Raw genomic sequence first — 18,631 nt, 5'->3', positions numbered from 1 at the left:
GCAATGCTGAAAAATAATTCACTGCTTTCCTATTTTCTACAGAGAAAATGAAGGCATGATGAGTTGTGGAGTCATAGGTTTGCTTTAAAAAATGCAAGTGTAAAAGTAATTGGAGGAAGTTAAAGCACACACAGCAGTGAAATGAAGCCAAAGTGAGAGCCAGAAGGATATACAAACAACTGACTAAGGTGAAAAATGAAGCCAAAGACAGCTGTTAATTCAAACAACTTTTTAAAGTTTTTCAAGTCTTAGCCAACAGAAATATAATTTGGGCATCTGAAGGAGGATTTTGATTTGTGAGGCCTGTCTGACAGAGCAGCTGCAAGGAGGCCTGCTGCCTTTCAGTTACCAACTGAATATCAATAGTTATCATTCTATTCTTTCTGTGCCTGAGCGTCCCAAAGTCTTGATCACTGTCACTTCCCCCTACATTCCCCAGGGAGCACTGAGGGATGCTGCTTCACAGTCTAGCAAAAGCAAACCTCTTGCTGTCATGGTATTAGTTCTCACACACCGCTTAAGATATACAAAAATTAAATGTCATACACAGATCTTCTGCAAATTGCTGGAGGCAGTGTCCTACAATCATAAAGAATGAAATCATGATACTGTCTTAACACAACAATGCATTAAATTTAGAAGACAAAATGCTAATTCTGTTATACCATAGCTTGTTCATACAGCCATCGACTGCATCTCTGAAAAGTTACTTCCAGCTATTTCTCATCTGTCAACCCAGAACTATTTCATTTCTCTAGCAAGAAAAGGTATCAATGTCTAAAATGATGAATAGCATAGCACCAGAGGTTAAGGTGAGGCACTGATGCAATGCTTGCATCCATGTGCCTTTTGCACTGAGCACTGTCCCAAGCACTTGAGCATTGCTCACTTTCCCCTCTCCTCTGCACCATCCTACTATATTTTCCTATATATTCTGAGGCATCCAGAATGCTTGCGAGAAGTGAACTTGCAAGCTGAATCCAAGGACAGTAAAATACAATGAAATATGGGAAGGAATTCAAAGAAGAAAAAATTCCATCAAAAGATAAGGGCACCAAAGGGGTACATTTATACAAAGAGATTCAAGACATAATCTGGCCACTAGACAAGGGGGATGTAGTATACTAGCACTGGAAGGTCATAAAAACACAGAAGAAGAGTTCAAACTAGTTGAGTGGGTGTACAAGTTGAGGTAAAAAATCGTTAATGGAAAATTTGAGGCAGAAGGAAAGGAAAAGGCATTTTCCACACAGCAAGAGGTCTTTAAGACTGTGAGACAATCTCTCCTTGAGAAGCAGCAAGAGCGTAAGTCATTTAAAACTGCGCATGCTTAAACCCTGAAATTATTCCTTCCTAGCTTCCGTAAAGCATCACACATACCTAAAAATCACTATTTGTTATGATTATAGGATTTACAGGCTACCAGTTTTGTAAGAAGTGTCAGGTAGCACTGCCTTGTGAGCAAGAAACAGTCTAGTGTCGGAAATAAAGTAATTCAATTATTTTGGTAGTTGCTAATTAACAAGTCTTTAAGAATTACACTGGAGGTTGTGGAGTACAGTTTTCTTATGTTTTATTGAAGTGGACATTCACTGAAATGAGAAGATGCAGTGCCTTCCCCCCATGGGCCAAGAGCATGAAGATCAGCATGAGGAGGTTACCACACAACTGGGAGAGCCCTTTGCTTTTCTAACATTTACTCAAAACCCAGAAAGACCTATAACAGATAAGGATGATTTCCCTGTCACAGAGGGAATCAAATCCATTACTTCATAGGCTTGGCATTTTTTTCTTACTGTAGAAGAAAAAAGCCTGCAGCAAGTGTGTTGTGTATGCTTCTCCAGGTACTAGTGTTTTACTAGTCACTTTGTTAGTTCATGTAATAAAAGGCTGATGTGGTGGGTCTGAATATCACAGTTGCTCCTAACCCACACAGTATTTCTTAAGGTTTTATAACACTAAAAATGGAAAAGTGCCTTAGGAACAGAATTCTCAGTGAATGAAAGAATACTACTATTCAAAAAACAGGTAGAGTGTAAAGTGCCAGTGCAGTCATGTATGTATTCCAGGGAGGCAAATTAAACAGCATTTTCTATGATATGATGAGATAAGCATGTTATAAGCATATAGACAGGATGATATAGTCTAGATGGCTCTGATTTGATAGGGCTTGTGCCTCATTTATTAGAAAAGTTGGAAGAAATTGGGAATCGAGAAAGGGTGGCCTCAGTTAAAACACTTGTCACTTTAGAGAACTGTCATTTTTTAAAATAAGACAGCTAGTAGCAGAATAGCAGAAGTAGATTATATTCATAACACAGCCCAAACTAAGATGGTGTGCAAAGTGTGTGTAATAGAGGAAGGATTCTTCTAAAAGGAAGAAGTGGCCAAACACTTCCAACATGTTTAGTGACAGCACTCTGAAAGATCTATTCAAAACAAGCTGATCATCTGGTAAGTATCCTGTTTTGTTTCAAAAACAGTTAAAAGAAAATAAATTTCAGTCAAATCATTGTTATGAGCTAGTTAAACATGTAAACTTCAGCTAGGCTATAATTCAAGTTTATAGAAACACTGATGGTATGATTAGCAAAGTTGCTAATAGGCCACTTTTTTACCAACCTTTGGGGAAATCTGTACAATACAGCATATTTTAAGTATTTAAACATATGAAAAGGAATGCAAAGATACTAAAATATTTGTTTTAACTCAATCATATGGTCTCCAGCAGTCTGTACTCATTTCTCTCTTCCAAGAGAACATCTGAAGAACACGTGGGCTTTTTCACTTGTTACTGAAGCCTTTGTCACCTACATAATTTATCAACTAGGGCTTCCAAAGCATATAAAAAGTAATAAAGCATTCAGTAACAATAATACAAGCAATAATCCAAATTGATTTTGAATATGACACCTCAGTGATATGCCTACAGAGCTAGAACTACATTAAAATCTGTACTCAAGTAAAAGAAAGAAAATGGTAAAATTTTACTGCCTATGACCAATTTTATTCAGCAGATAACAATGAAAACTGCTTTGTGATACATAGAAAAGCATCTTTGAAAGCCTTGCTAAAACTTCTTAAAAAGAAAGGGAGACTCATTAAGGTAATGTGTCTAGAAAATGGCACCTGCCCACCTTCTACTTAGACACTGCACTCTGTTATCTAAGACTGGTAGAAGTACATACAAGTTGCTGAAACTGCCAACTCTGGTGCTGCCTCCTGTAAATCCACAGCAACAGTGAAGCCTCCTCCTCCCACTGAGAGGAAAAGCAGATGAGGATGCTTGGTCTTACATGGTGAGAACCGACAGTAATTCTCTTCCTGTAAGGGCACCCCACCTCTGTGCCATGCTCCTCATGGATTCAAAGGGGTACATAGAATTACAGAATCCATTTGGTCTGGAAAAGACCTCTAAGATGATTGAGTCCAACCATTAACCCAGCACTGCCAAGCCCTCCACTAAACCATGTCCCCAAGTGCCCCATCTACATATCTTTTAAAGAACTCTGGGGATGGTGACTCCACCACTTCCCTGGCCAGCCTGTTCCAATACTTCACAACCCTTTCCATGAAAATTATTTTCCTAATATCCAATCTAAACCTCCCGTGGAGGAACTTGAGGCCATTTCCTCATCTTGTCACTTTTTAGTGAAAGAGAAGAGACTGACCCCCATCTGGCTACAAGCTCCTTTCAGATAGTTGCAGAGAGTGATAAGGTCCCTCCTGAGCCTCATTTTCTCCAGGCATTCCTCATAAGACTCAATGACAGTTCCCTCAGGCATTCCTCATAAGACTTATGCTCCAGCCCTTTCACCAGCTCCTTTGCCTGTCCCTGGACATCCTCCAGCACTTCAATGTCTTTCTTGTAGTGAGGAGCCCAAAACCAAACGAAGGATTCAAGGTGCAGCCTCATCAGTGCTGAGTACAGAGGGATCCAGCATAGAAACACATACTCCTAATAATGCAGGGCAAGTATTCAATTAAAGTAGAAACAAACCATATCTAGAAGGGTTCACAACTGCTTATGAATTCCAGAATTGTAATGGTACACACAGTAGCACTAACAGACTGCTCTTGGTCTGCAAGCTCCCTTATTTGGCATTGGAGGCCTCTGAAAACAGATTAAATTGTGTTTGGAGGCCTTTTAAGAATGACCTTGAGCAAGCAGAAAAGTCAAGATTTTCTAGCTAACATCTGCTTTCTCCACCTTTCCAACCAAAGACAAGAATAAATGCTTATGTATGAAATTAATATATAAACTTCTAGGCAAAGCGCTCACCTTGTGGCATTAGTTGTAAACAAGATCAGGCAGAATAGTTACTGAACTAGGTTCCATTTAACAGACTTATTGGACTGGGGAAGGAGGAAAAGCTATGCCCCAAGCATCCTACCCACAAGATCAGTGAGGGAATGAGTGACCCGTCAAGAGCGGTGATGGAATTCAGAGGCCCTGCAGCTGAGAAGCACAGAAGTTTAAGCAGGCCAGTCACAGCTGTTAGACTGTTAGTCATGTATTTGATAAACACTCAAGCAAATAGCAGACCTCAGGAAGCTTTACATGTCTAAAGTTTGAGGCTTGGATAGAATTATACCCCCAGCTTACTGCTAGAACCAGAGGCCATCGGTGCTGATTCAAAATCTCACCAAGTTGTCTGAGGAAAGAAGGCAAAACAAGCTGGTTTTTTTCTTGAATTTCTGCACTAGCCACTTGGACTTACCTCTGGACGTATTTTTCACAAGAGCCTGCAGGAATTTTCTTGTGCTTTTGTTCTAGCAGTCTTGCAATGGTCATTGTCAGAGAGAGCATTTGTTTAAATTGATCAGCAGCATGATCTAGGACATGACATGATACTGTGCTCTTTTTTGAAGTGCACCATGTAGCAAAGCAAGCTCATCACACTTTTTGGGTTTTGTCCCTTGAAAACTGACATTAAGTTTTTACTGTTTCAACACTCTATCCTACTGATGTAGAAATTTTCTATGAGGCTTTATACAATTTTTCTGGGTTTTTTTGTTGTGGGGTTTTTTTTTAAGGTTCTTTCCTGTGTCTCCTCTTCCTCTCTTGTTAAATTGCTAAAACAGTTTCCAGGGCCAGCCACTCCATGTAGTGGTTTGCTGGTTTGTGATGAAAGACTTGCTGCCAAATTTTTTAAAGAATATTCCCTGGGGTACAGAGGGGAGGGAAGTATTCTACATGGCCTCTGTTTTCTTCCCATATTGTTTAACAAACAAGCAAACTGCCCTGCAGTCACTCTGTCCCCTATTTAGACGTATCCCTTTCAGGCAGCCGCAAAAATGAACTAGGAAGGAAGTGCCGTCACAGCCCTTAGAAAAGATGGAGGGAAATAAAGGCAAACATTGTGTGTCTAAACAAACAAGCTCACTCTGCTCTGCCCTTGTCTTCTGTCTAATTCTTATAGGAACTGGTCCCAAAAGTAGCAGCTGGGACAAGAGTATTTCCCATGTTGTATAGGACTCAGCTACCCACCCATTACGTTCCACTGCCCTGCCAGGTTTTGCACCAGCCCCAGAGATGAATGAATAGTCCAAAAACCTTTGATATAAATGGGAAATCAGCCCAGGCTCTTTGAATGGCTTAAGCATGTCCCTCAATCTGCTTTCTTACATGAAACTTGTGCCCTCTGTGCCTGGCTTATGCCTCACTTTCCCTGGTTAGACTTCCCCAGAACACCAAGGGGAAAAAAAATGTGATATTTGTGCTTCAGTAATCTTAAATTGAAAGTGCAAGTTTTGCAAGAAGCTGAAACAAAAACATCTAGAGGCCAAGCCGAGAACAAGTTTTCCTTTGAGCTGCTTCTTGTCTATACAAAACTCCAAAGTATTTCTAAATCAAATTACTTTTGATAGACAAGAGATGAAACAGATGTGGTACAAACCCCATTTTGTGATAGGGAGCTAAAGCATAAAGGATTTTTGAACTGGAGATGCAACTAGAATATTTGAACCTCAATGTTGCATGCTAATCACAGGAACAAGTTTTGACATATCAAAGCTGATAAACCTGGTTTAAAGAATGCTTAGATAAACTTGGGGAGAAAAAAAGAAAATACTGTAATTAAAAGGTTATGAGTATGATTTTTTTAGTATTTCCACATTTCTCTGGTAACATCCATTCATAGTAGTAACCTTGAAGCAGTTACTGAACCTGAAGTCAGTGCTGGCTACCAAAGGCAACTTGTTGCTGTAGGATCATGGCACAGCACAAGCACTGAATCACCTGCACACCCCTTGGGCTGCTGCAGGTGACCTCTGCTCTGCAGGGCTCTTCTCCACACAGCAGACCTTGAGGCCGCTTTTGCCCAAACATCAGCTTTAGCCTGACTGAAACACAAGAAATCCAGTTTCAAACAAAATGCTTGGCTGATTGCAAGAACAAAGTCTCGCTTTCAGTCTATGCTCATGCGAAAACACATTTCTAGGTTTTGGTCAAAATTTGCCAGAGACGTTCATAGGAGGGCAAACCCCAACATTTGTGAAGGATTTTTCAAGAGTATTGCTTTGCCCTTTCTCATAGCTCTTTGTCGATAGCACCACACAGAGCAGACAGAAAACAGAGCTGTATCTGGTCGACGTCATGCACGGACTGCAATATGTGTGTATTTGTGCCTGAGGAACTACTTATCACTGTGATGAATGGCATAGCATTTAGCTATCTCCTTAAAGAGATAAGATGCTGTAAGTTTTTGTTATCAGTTGTGCCAAGATTTGTACCATTAAACAAAAAATTGGATTAATATTTTTAAACAAATCAGATTAATGTTTTATACCCATTATCATGCTCCAGGGGGTCATAAGCTGGGATAAGAAATACATATAGTTTGCAGTTGTTTCAAGCCATGAAACTTAAAATAGTCTACAAGATACTCTTTGTAAGGAAACATTTCCTAGAGTGCCTCTCCCTAGGTCTCAGCACTCTAAAAATGCTGATTTATTTCTTTACCTTGATTATTAATTAAGCATACTACATGTGATTTAAAGATGCACACTTCACAAAAGCACCAAAAATCTGCCAAATGCTTCCCAATCATGGATAAGATGTTCTGGTTGCTCTCTGTTGAACACCACAGAAGTGGGCACCTGAGACTGAGGAACAACAGCTTCTGAGATCATTCCCTGCTGTTGAAGTCCTCCTCTTTTCTGTATGGACACTTTTCACTCTGCAAACCTCCTGTCAAACCCTGCAAGCCCTCTTTTTCAACCAGTTCGCCACTGCTTGTGTGTTTTTTCTGGTTGTGACATGTTCTCCATCCTGCCAGATACAGCACTGCAGTCAGGACAGGCTCAGACCTTGGTATCTCATTTCCTTCTCCCTTTGCCCTTTGATCTGATGCAAAACCTTTCACAGGCATACGGACAGCTTGTGCTGGGTGCTTATAGATTGCATCGTGTTTAGTAATGCTCCAAGGTAAGGGGCCTGTCACCACCCTCTTGGAGAGCTTGGGCTCTAAACAACCAGTCTTTCACCTAAAAAGCATGTGTTTATGTTAGAAGAGGGACTCTCCAGAAGTTTCCCTGGCTGGGACAAGAGGAGAACTTGATCAGGCCTTGATCAGAAATGATAAATAAGCCTTCCTAGTTGTTGTCAAGTATGGTGATTAAGTTACTGAAGAAGGCACCCACAAGTTCAGGATCATCAGAGGTCTTTGTCTGTTCCAAGATATTTGACTATTTTGTACAAGAGCAAGAAATCTTCAGCTTCTGATGTGTCCTATACCATGACCCACCTGCTCTTGGTGAACTGGCTGAGCCATTACAACTTGTGTCTAAATCTGGTGTCTTCAGAGAAGTCAGCTGCTTCACTCTGTTTTCTCCTCGTGGCAAGTATTACACCCCAGCCACTTTTTATCAGGAGGGAGACCGAACTGTGAGAGCACAGCCTCTCTCTGGAGCTGCTGCCTACTGATAGTTTGAGAATCACACATGGACAGTTCCCTGCTGAGGAATCAGCCACTCTTCAACATGGTATTTCTAGGCCTAGTAAAAATGAATTTGGCTTTCATTCATCTCTTTGGCTGTCATGTTTCCTATGAGGCATCTGTCATAGGGGGAAAAGTACCTACTTACTTTGTTGGTAAACATAAATAAGCCTAGGCCTACTGTTCTATGGATGGCGCTTTCTCTTGTGGCATCTCTTTCCAAATTGACTCACCCTGTGCTTTGGATAGGCACCTATCAATTTCCTCAAGGTCATGCAGTGACCTCAGAAGAACAGTGAATCGCTGATCTACTCATCAGGCTTTTTCAACAAGTAAATTTAACACTCTTCTTCTGTTTAAAATGAGGGGGGAAACATGGAAAAGAACGTTCCATACCAGCAGCTCTCCTCTGGAGAAATACTCTGCAAAAGCCAGCTTTAAACAATGTTTAACTTATTTCCTGCCAGAACTTCACTCACTGCAATGTTTTTAACTTTCTTTAATTGGACTGATATCTACACACCCCAATTCCACATTTTGCCCCACTGCCCTGCTCTCTTCTGACATAGGAAACTGTTGTGCAAGTGGTGCAGATGCCTGACTCCAGCTCAAAGCATGTCCCTCCACTGTGCAATAGCACTACCAGGTCCCTCCACTATGCACAGGCAGTGGGGGTGGCAACCATGGGCAGCTTTACTTAGATTTAACTCCTAAAACTATGTATTGTTTAACACCAGCCACATACAGTGACAAAGGAGCACAGCTCTTATTTCATCTTCTACTTTCCCTGCAGACAAACTCTGCCTCAAGAGGCCAACTGTGCCCCGGCTCTTCAGTCTGGGACAGCTGAGAGGTTCACCAAGGCATACGCAATAGTGATGGAGGAAGCTTTTCATTAAAGTGGATCTCAGACTCTTGCTTGGTCATTTTTACCCAGTATTGCTCTATAGAGAATAAGAAATATGCCCCCTATGAGAGGCCAATGCAACACCTATATATTAACTCCAGTCCAGATAAACCTTCTGAGCTAGCTCAGAGCGTATTTATAGCTGAGACAGAGCTTCCTCAGGGAATTACAGTCTCCAAATCAGTGCAGTTCTTACCAAAAAAAAAAAAAAAATCTAAGAAAAGCTACTTCTTTCTTGGTCTTCTCAAGTATAGTGAGTTCCTTTCACTACAGAAATTTAAGTATGAAATTCTCTCTTAAATGCAACCAGCTGGTTGAAATAACTTCTTGTGTGTTTGGCTGCAATGTCATGTCCAGAAAGCCTGACCATCACTAACTACACTGTCACATTCACATGATAAAAATATGGTGGCATTAATAACTTGTGCTGGCATGCCTTTTCAATTGTCAGGGTTTTACATAAATATAGAACTTGGCCTATGGATTTGTTTCAGAGTCTTTTTATATCTGATTACGGCTCCAGGCAGACAATTTTCAGTACAGACACAGTAATTAAAGATCAGTAATTCTGTCCAGTGGCCAATAGTCCCTACAGTGAGAGGCACATGGTAGGTTTTCAGCTGCTCAGCATTTCAGAGTTTCGCTGGAAGCCAGGGATTAGAAAGCTGTGTTGTACAAGGACAGAGCACCAGCCTCAAAGGAAAACAGACAGAAAGCATTTCCATTCCAGCATTTTGGCAGAAGAAAGCACTGTCCCGAAGACCTCTATAGGAAACAGTTTTACTTAGATAGCTCCACAGCCACACTTGGAAAGCCATAGCCTCCACAAGCTAAACCAAGGGCAGGCGCTGGAAGCCAATAATTCCCTCACTCCTCCATCTCAAACAAATATGCAGCCACACCGTTTCTTGGGAACGAGCTGAATACACACAGAAAAACAAAGGAGGGTTCTTAAATTTCTGAAGTACGTGTCATAGAAATAGCAAATAAATAAAACATCATAAATAAAAACATTTTTCTGGAGTGACTTCTCAGAGGTGAGAATTTCAACAGCAAAATAAAACTTGACTGCAGCAGATGCCAAGTTTTATTCCCACACTTCACAGCCAAGGCTTCTGTCAACTGGGAAGAAAACACAGCTGAGGTGGAAATCATGGATGTTTGTGAATAGCGGGAAGAGAACACAGTGTAATAGCAGCACTAGTTCCAGCACCAAAGACATCAGTCTTGAGTAGAAATGCAGTTTTAACAGAACGAGCTAATTTTGTTGGGCTTTGGTTCCTGTAGGTTTGTTATAGGTCAAGACATATATGGCAAGACAGTTGTGAAGTCCCCCATGGGCACTTCTGGCTCATCCTGAGACCACTGGCTCCTTCCTCCAGCACTGCACTGTCACAAACCAATACCCCTACATAAATAAGCTCTAAGAATTTTTTTTCTGAAAGATTTGTATGAGCTTGATTTGGAAAACACCATACTAAAAGAAGAAAATTATAAGACTTATAGAGGAAGTATGCAAGAGATAAACAACTTAGTTAAATATCTGAGGGATAGAGGGAAAGGTAACACTGAACTAGAGCCTCTAGCTCATCTGGAAGAGCCTTCCCTAACAGATAGGTTACATTCAGATCCCAAACCTCCCAAATTTACCATGCCAGGAAAAACAATTTCCTATCAGCTTGCAGCCAAGCTATTCACAGACTCATGGCTCAGTGGAAGGATGGCAGGAGGCAGTTCTGGTGACCTCCAAAGCATAGCCTGTATTTGATACATGACTTTAAAAATTGCTAGGGTAGGTCTGCTATTAATAAGAGTACCTGAAAATGTTTATTGGCAATAGTGATATCAGCACGTTTCTGGAAAAAGTCTGATCCAATGGGGAAACTTACTGTTTGCTACTATACCATAGGCAATATGACACAATTTTAACATTCTTTATCAAGTCTCTGAACTTAGACTGTGAGGCTGCTGATGCTGGAGCTTGAAAACACATCGTGAAGGTATGAGCTGATTTAATCTCACCTGCCAAGCAGGGAAGCTGAGCTGAATGAGGATGGATGAAGAGAGTCACACAGAGATGTTGGACTGCTGGTTCCCAGTTCCTCCTGCAAAGCCTTGCTGCTTCTTCCAGTCTGCCTATTCTGTGTGTTTTGTAAAATTGCACAAACAGGCCCACAAAAAGATTCAGTTCTCTCTCTGTTGTACCAAAACCAATACTTAAACAACAAAGAAGAGCAATGCAGTAACAAACACAACAAACTAGTTTTTATATTTAACTTATTTTTATATTTATATTAAGACATCTTAATTCCTCTACCAGACTATTTCAATAACATTCCCATCATTGTAATGGCCTAATGGCCACGTGAAAGGAGTAGCTGCAGTGCAGTGAAATGAGGCAGTCCAGCACACAAGAGTAGTAACTTTCAAAATACCACACAGATGAAAAGACTGATGCTGGTGGCAGTGTAGAAAATAAAAGACTGTCAGAGTAATGCTTTTACAGAGCCTCAGGGATTAACAGTCCTGATTTGCAGAACCACCTGGACACAGTAGGCAACCTAAGAAGCCACAGCCCATGTGAGTACAGCCTGTTCAAAGCAGCTGCCAATGTGAAGCATCACAATAAATGGTATATCTGGGACACAGGCTTACACAAGAGATGGGGTCTTTATTTTTTATGAAGCCAGACTGAAAACACACTATTTTCCTTCTTTCTTCTTGTGCTTTCTGTAGCAATATCTGGCTCACTTGTTTGGTTGGCATATGTCTTGCTCTGCACCATCACTTCTTTCCTTTCCTGTGTGTTCTTTGGGTGCTGCCCTCTCACAGTAGCTCTGGTCTGGTCAAGCCTGGCAAAAGAAGTGGTCAGTGATCTTTAATTGCCATTGTGGCTAGCAAATGGGGCCAAGGTTACCATTAGTAAGAGTTATGTCTGGATTCCCTTTTCAAATCCATATTGGCACACTCCTCTCTCAGCCTCTACCTTTTCCTCTCTTTTTTTGTGGAGATGTTTCTGAACTCTTCCTCCACTCTCAAGACCTTTCCCAAGGACCTTACCATGCCTTACACTAGGAAAGGTACCATCTTCTTTTAGTGCAGTGACAGTTCAAAGGCTTGATGCTTCGGAGCTTTCTTGAAAGTTGTTGGATTCTGCTGCCTGAGGCACCCTCCCTTGAAAAGGTCAAATCCTGCTGCTGCTGGCTCAGGACTGACATGAAATAACCAAGCAGAGTCGTCACAGGCAAGGCCAGCCTGCCCCTTCTCTTCCTTCCTGCTCTCCCGTTTCCCTGGAATTGTTTGCTCATGGATCTGCTGTATCAGGCTTGGAGATTGTGAGAATTGTCTTGACTTCTGTTAAATGGAAAATGTAAAACAAACAAGAAAACACAGAGGTACAATTAAAATAAAAGTGATCCATTTGGTCTCATTCTTTCAAAATACCTCTGGTTGGTTCTCACAAAAAAAATGTAAGTATTTTTATAGCAGCTTGGCATCTGCATTTTGCTCTCAATTGTCTTCTGCAGACAGAGCCTACTTAACCAAAGAAATAGATTGACTGACATCTAGTGGAAAATTGAAGCTTTTCTTTCTCTTATTCATTTGAGTGAAGCACTTTAGGCAGTATTTAAATCAATTTTGTACATACTATCATTGCTGTAGAAAACAATATTATTATCAGATCACCTGTCTTTTATCTCTATTTCATTAGTGTATTCAAATATTCAGCATAATCACAGACAGGACAATCAACAGGAATTTATTTTAAATATATACTGGTTCTTTGGTTAATGAAGGAGACTGGTATTAGACTAGGCCAAGTACATCCCTTCCAACACTGAGCAAATCTGTAACACAGCTCTGGGAGTCCCTGAAGTCCTAACAAATAAACATAAATTTATTCTCAAAACTAACAGTCTTCTGGAACTGTTGTTTCTACTAAACCAGAATTATCGATTCCCTTATTAATGACTTACATGTAAATATTTAAAAAGGGAAATGTACATTTTTTCCTGAATTTTTACTTCTAATGGCCTTAGAGAAGTTCATCATGTGGTAACATTAATCTGACTAATTATAAGAATGTGAAGATGATTTTGCTTTCTCATTAGGACTTGTAGATGCTTTAGACTCTTGTCTCTCTCAGTGGTCGCCTAATGTTCAGCATCTGTGAAGGGATTTTGCAATGCAAGACAAATGCCAAACATGGCTTAGCCGACTGCAGAGTTCCCACAGATTGATGTAGGTACCATCACCCATATGTGGTGTGACTAATAGATGTTTTTGGTGCAATGATGTGCTTTGCAAGCCTTACTGAGAAATCACTTTACAAGGTCCAGCTGGAGAAGAATTAAACAGAGGGGGCTGTCCTGCAGACAAAAATATCTAAATATAATTCTCTGGTAGCAATAGACTTTTGTATTCACTTTCTTAGGACAGCACTTCTGTTCTCCCAGTGCCTCTCTCTTTACTTTCCAAAATAAGTTATCTAAACTGTCAGATCCCTATTCCATATTCTCCTGTCTTCCTCCTCTGCCTCAAATGAATGGCATGTGGGTCTTTAGAGATAATCTGACATTTGTTTTTTTTTTTTTTAGTGAGAACTAGGTCATGTTGTAAGTAGCTGAGAATAAAATTTGATACTACCAGCAGTGCCATTCACACCCAAATCTCACAGATCTCAATGTTATGTTTGATAAAATGATTACACAACTTGATCTGAAGTGACCTTAATATACATCTAGGTCCTGAGAAGTTACTTATAAGCTGAGTCTGTTTAAGACACTGCTACCCAAAAGCCAATTTTCTTACATAAAATTCCAGACTAATGACCCCATAAAGCTTCTGCATTCCATCCACACGGTGATCAGGTCTTACTTTTAATTTTGCCGATCAAAAAAATTAAATAATCACATTGCATATAGAATCAGTTAATCTTCATGTTCTCATTCCAATTTGTCAAATACAATTTTTAAAAATTTAGTTGTACTGAGTCAAACATTAAAAATGTAATAGTTACTTAAATGAGCATTAAACTCTTCTATTTATATTCCTACAAAGAAAAACAAGGACTTCAGCTCATAGCTGTAGATCCTGTGTTTGCATTCTGTCTTTCATAACACTTAGACTCTTTCAATTGGCCTCTAACTGGATATGGGAAAGTCATCTTTTTCTGCAGAGTTCTGGGGCTTTTTTTTTTTCAGTTTGGCTCATTTACCATCTCTCATTTTCCTCTGTCCCTACTTTTGGTCTCTGGGAACAGCAGAAACCACAAGATGTCTGTGATTATCCACTTAATCCCCTCAGGCAGTGTAATGTCTCTAAACCAGACTTCAGTGAAACTACATTTATTTGTCAAGCTTTTAGTTCTCAATTAAAAAATATGTTGAGCAACTTCCCGTGGTCCCTTGAATAGACTTTTGACTGGTTTATATGAGACAAACATTGCCTTATATTTCATGTACATATTTTTTCTTCCTTTCCCTTAATAATTTTTGAAATTATTTAACATTTCTTTCTTAACTGTGGCATTCTCCAGCACTGTTAAATATTTCTACCTACTGTTTTTCCATCCTCTCTCTCTGTCTTCCATTTATGAATCCTTCTGACTTATTTGTTCAAACCTTTGCACTCATTTTGAGGGCAAGCAGGCACACAATGCAGGAGACCACTATGACCTCGACAGCCATGACCTTGGCCTTTGCAGAAAAATGTCACTTCACATGATTCTCTGCACACAACCAACCAATCAAGGAACAATCCAACTTTGGTACATGCCAACTGTAGGGATCGAGCCAGAAGAGATGTAGCCCCAGATCATGTGCTGGTATTCCCTTGATTATGTTATATTTGTCTAGAATCCCCTTGTAGTTAAGACAGAGCATGGGTCTGTAGATATTAGAGGCTGCAGCAATGATTTTCACACTGTCAACTCAATGTAACAAACATGGCCTTCACTGAACTATCTTAGAGAAGCCCACCCTACCAAACACCCCCTGAAAAAGATATACCTCAGATATGGATCATGACAGTGGTTGAACATCTCCATGTTTCACAGCACTCTTCAGGGTATGAGGAGGGACTATGAGTGTCTCAGAGCTGCACCATTCACCCAAGAGTGACATCTCCCCAGTCATGTCCAGTCAGTTGAGCTTAGAATTTTGGGAATGTGCACTCATCTCCCCCATTTTTGACCCTCTTTCCATTCCATGGTTTCACATAGGCATCATATAGCCTGTTCCATACAGGGAACAACCCTTTTGACCCAAGTACACAAAAATATAATTTTTACTTACCTCAGTTTTATGTGCCAGCAATCCATTTTCATGTCATCATCCCTGAAATCTCCATATTTATTATCACGAAGTGGCTATCACTGCACATGATGACTCTTTGTTTATTTCAAACTTCAACATGAGTGTTGAAACTGTTTATGTAGCTGCTGTGTTAAATCTCTTTTTTGTATTTATCCACTTGAATATGGTTTTTTTTATACTCTCCAGTTAGTTCTCATTTACGCTTCTTTATTCTCAATAAGCCAGAGCCTAATATGTTACCACAGAGACATGATCCAGCACAGATTGAAGGGCTCATGTGAGTAACCTGCTCAGATGCACTAATGGTTTGTTTAATATTTCATATTAATATGTAAATTACAAGTTCAGTTCCTATTTCACAGAATCAGAGAATATGATGGCTGCCAAATTGTTTCTCTACCTTTCCGAAACTGCACAAAGCATTACTTACCATTATATTGTAACCCAACTGAAACATCTGACATACTGAGGGGAAGAAAATTAAGAAGGTTGCATCAAAATATATATATATATATGTATGTATATTTGTACCTGTTCATTATATAAAACTACTGCTCAGAAGTAACATTTTTAAATGGTCCAGTGGTCGATGTTGGAACAGCCAGTCTTTGTAAAGGTGAGAGGGCCAGATCCCAAGAGGCAGCAAGCACTCTTGATGGTTATTGATGTTGATAGGAGCTTCTAGTGCTCAGTATAGGCAATGACCTCCATCAGGCTCCACCACTGAATAAAACACCAATTAAAACCAGCCTGGAGATGCTGTGTGCAACTTGCTCTCTGTTCATTTTATCACTGTCTCATCTCTGGTGTTCTCCTGGACACTCTGGAATGCAGCTATGGTCATCGAGGCACAAAACAATCTGCTTGCCTCTTTTTAAGTAGAGAGGTTTAACCTCATCTTGAATGTCTGTGCTTTGTTTGCACTAGTGTTTGTTCTGTCCAAGTGGCCAATTCCTCCTTTCACAAGAAACACTTTGTTCAGAACTAAATCTGACCATTCTGTCAGGCCTGTAGTAAGGAAGCAGAGAGGTGAAGGGTCAATTTATTCTCAGTAATTCTGACATGTAGCCTAGTCTCTTCTACAAAGATGCAGAGAAGAGACACAGAAAAGAACATGATGCTTCCTCACCAAAACGCCTCCCACGAATGACTCTTATTTTTATCCTGTGCAAAAGGAACATCAGCTTTCAATCTGACTGTGTACACACAGACTTTTTTGTTTCAGCACATGGGTAAGAGGTCGTACCTTCAGCGATACAATATATTTTCTCTTTGTCTCTTTTACTTGTGACAGTTTCAAAATGACCGAGAGCCATACAAGAAATACTTTCTTCATTCAGAAAAGAGAATTTGAGATGCTGTACAAACAGCAACAATAAACTGTTAATATTCTGCAGAAGGCAACCTACTTTGTCACAACTGAAGAGGGCAACCTAATACCATCTCACTGTTGCTGCATCCACTGTCCCATCCACATATCCCTCTATCAAAGCAGAGCATAGCATCTTGTCAACAAGGCTAAAAGGGATGACAAATTTATATTGAGAAATCTTTTCAAAACCAGGAGTACCACACATAATATCCTTTTTTTTTCTTCTCCTACATTTCCATTTCTGCTTAGATATGATCATAACTGCTGAAGCACCTACTACTAGGGTTTTTTTGGTGGTGGTGGTGGTTTTGGCAGGAGGTGTATTGGTTTGTCTTTTTTTTTTATATATAGGGCAATTTGGATTCTATTTAAGACAACTTTTCTCTATTGAGCACTGGGAGAGGCAGCAGGCACAGGTGCTGAATTGTCATAACAACAGAGGCATCCACAGTCCATAAGCACCCCAAGCTCTAGGAAGATGTAGACACAGTTTAAAGGTTTCAAAAGGCACCTAAGTGAAGACAATGATGACTAAATAACAGCTGAGAAAAAAGGAGAAAAAGGAGAATTATATGTAGATATTATGTTTCACACTATTAGAGATTGTAAAGTGCCCCTAATTGCCTAAACTGAATACTGTAGTGAGGTTTGCTTATGATGCTTTGAGGTATTAAGGTGTGGTTTTTTTCAGTTTTGGCTTCAGCTGTCAGAGGTGAAAGTATGGAAACAGTCTGGAAGTATCTTCACAAACAGAGATTTAAGATTAAGAATGAGAAATATATACATATTTGTGATAATCTTAGGTGCCACTACTATACTTGCTGTTTGGCTGTATCTGCCTGAATAAAAAGGTGGAAGGCTGAAGTGGAGAGTCTTTGGAAGAAAATACTCAGAAGTAAGAAAACAAAATTAGAAATAGAAAGAAATACAAAAGAAATAAATAGAAATAGTGGAGTTCTTGAATATTAATCAAGCAAAGGGGGGCTGTGCAATCACATTCATCTGAATGCAGAATGCTAAATATATTGCTACTATATTAGCAAACCATTTATCTAGTAGTTCACTCAAGGCAGATTTTGAAATTTATCTAACTATCAAAGATGCAGGTACACATCTTGTACAAAGGCATGCACATACTTAATGCTTTAAGGGGGAGTCTCAGAGCAATCCTTTTGTTACTCTGGATAATAATAACAAAATTATATAGTAACAGTAAGTCATTGGGATCCACTCACTGCTGAAAATATGCGCCTTTTTGAGCCTTTTTACTTATTTAATTGGTCCATTAAACATTACCAGATTTAATTTATTCCCTCCTCATAAAGACCATTCCATATTCCCCTGAAATTATATTTGTTATCCCCCTATTGTCCACCCTGTGCTCATACTATTTTCCCATAATCTAAATACTATTAGGTTACATATTCCGTACTACTGGACATGTATTAATATTCATCTGGATAGTGCTTAATTACTATCAGGTCCTTAGTCATTACTATAATAAACATATCAGTACAATAAGTGACATTGCAATTGTACAAACATAACAATCACTGCAACTGTAAAACAGTATAGCTGTAACCTGACCAGGCAATTGAATAATTCTAATTACTTTCTTTTTCTTTTCTGATTAAAACTGGTGCAAAAAGAACATTGGCAATTCCACAGAAATACTTCAGTGTTATCTTACACCATAAAGCTTAGTCCTGGATGACTGTAAATGGATCAGAAGGAACAGGAAATGTAGCTCTGTAGCAATTAATTCTGACGACCATCCTGATTTTCTATTGTCAGCAGGACATACAGTATTGACATAGTTAAAAACCACATTTCACCTCCTTTATTTACCTAAATGAAATTATCACATTTATGGTTAGGTTAACTATGGTTCTCTAAAGCCAGACTCCCTGGCTTCACAGCACATCATTATCCTTACCTGTTTTGCATTGTGTCCACTTGGCCTAACTTACTGAGCAAACAGCACTAACAGAGTCTTCTCAAATTTAGCATTCACTAAGAACTTTCCAAGACACAGATTTCCTGGTGGCTAATATATTTATTAGCTAATCTGAAGACACAGAAATTTGGTAGGAAA

This window comes from Manacus candei, unplaced genomic scaffold (assembly GCF_025592945.1).
Source record: "Manacus candei isolate 608988 ecotype Guabito, Panama unplaced genomic scaffold, ASM2559294v1 h1tg000028l, whole genome shotgun sequence".
NCBI classification, from domain to species: Eukaryota; Metazoa; Chordata; class Aves; order Passeriformes; family Pipridae; genus Manacus; species Manacus candei.
The sequence above is the reverse complement of the archived record's forward strand: the minus strand, read 5'-3'. Positions refer to the sequence as shown.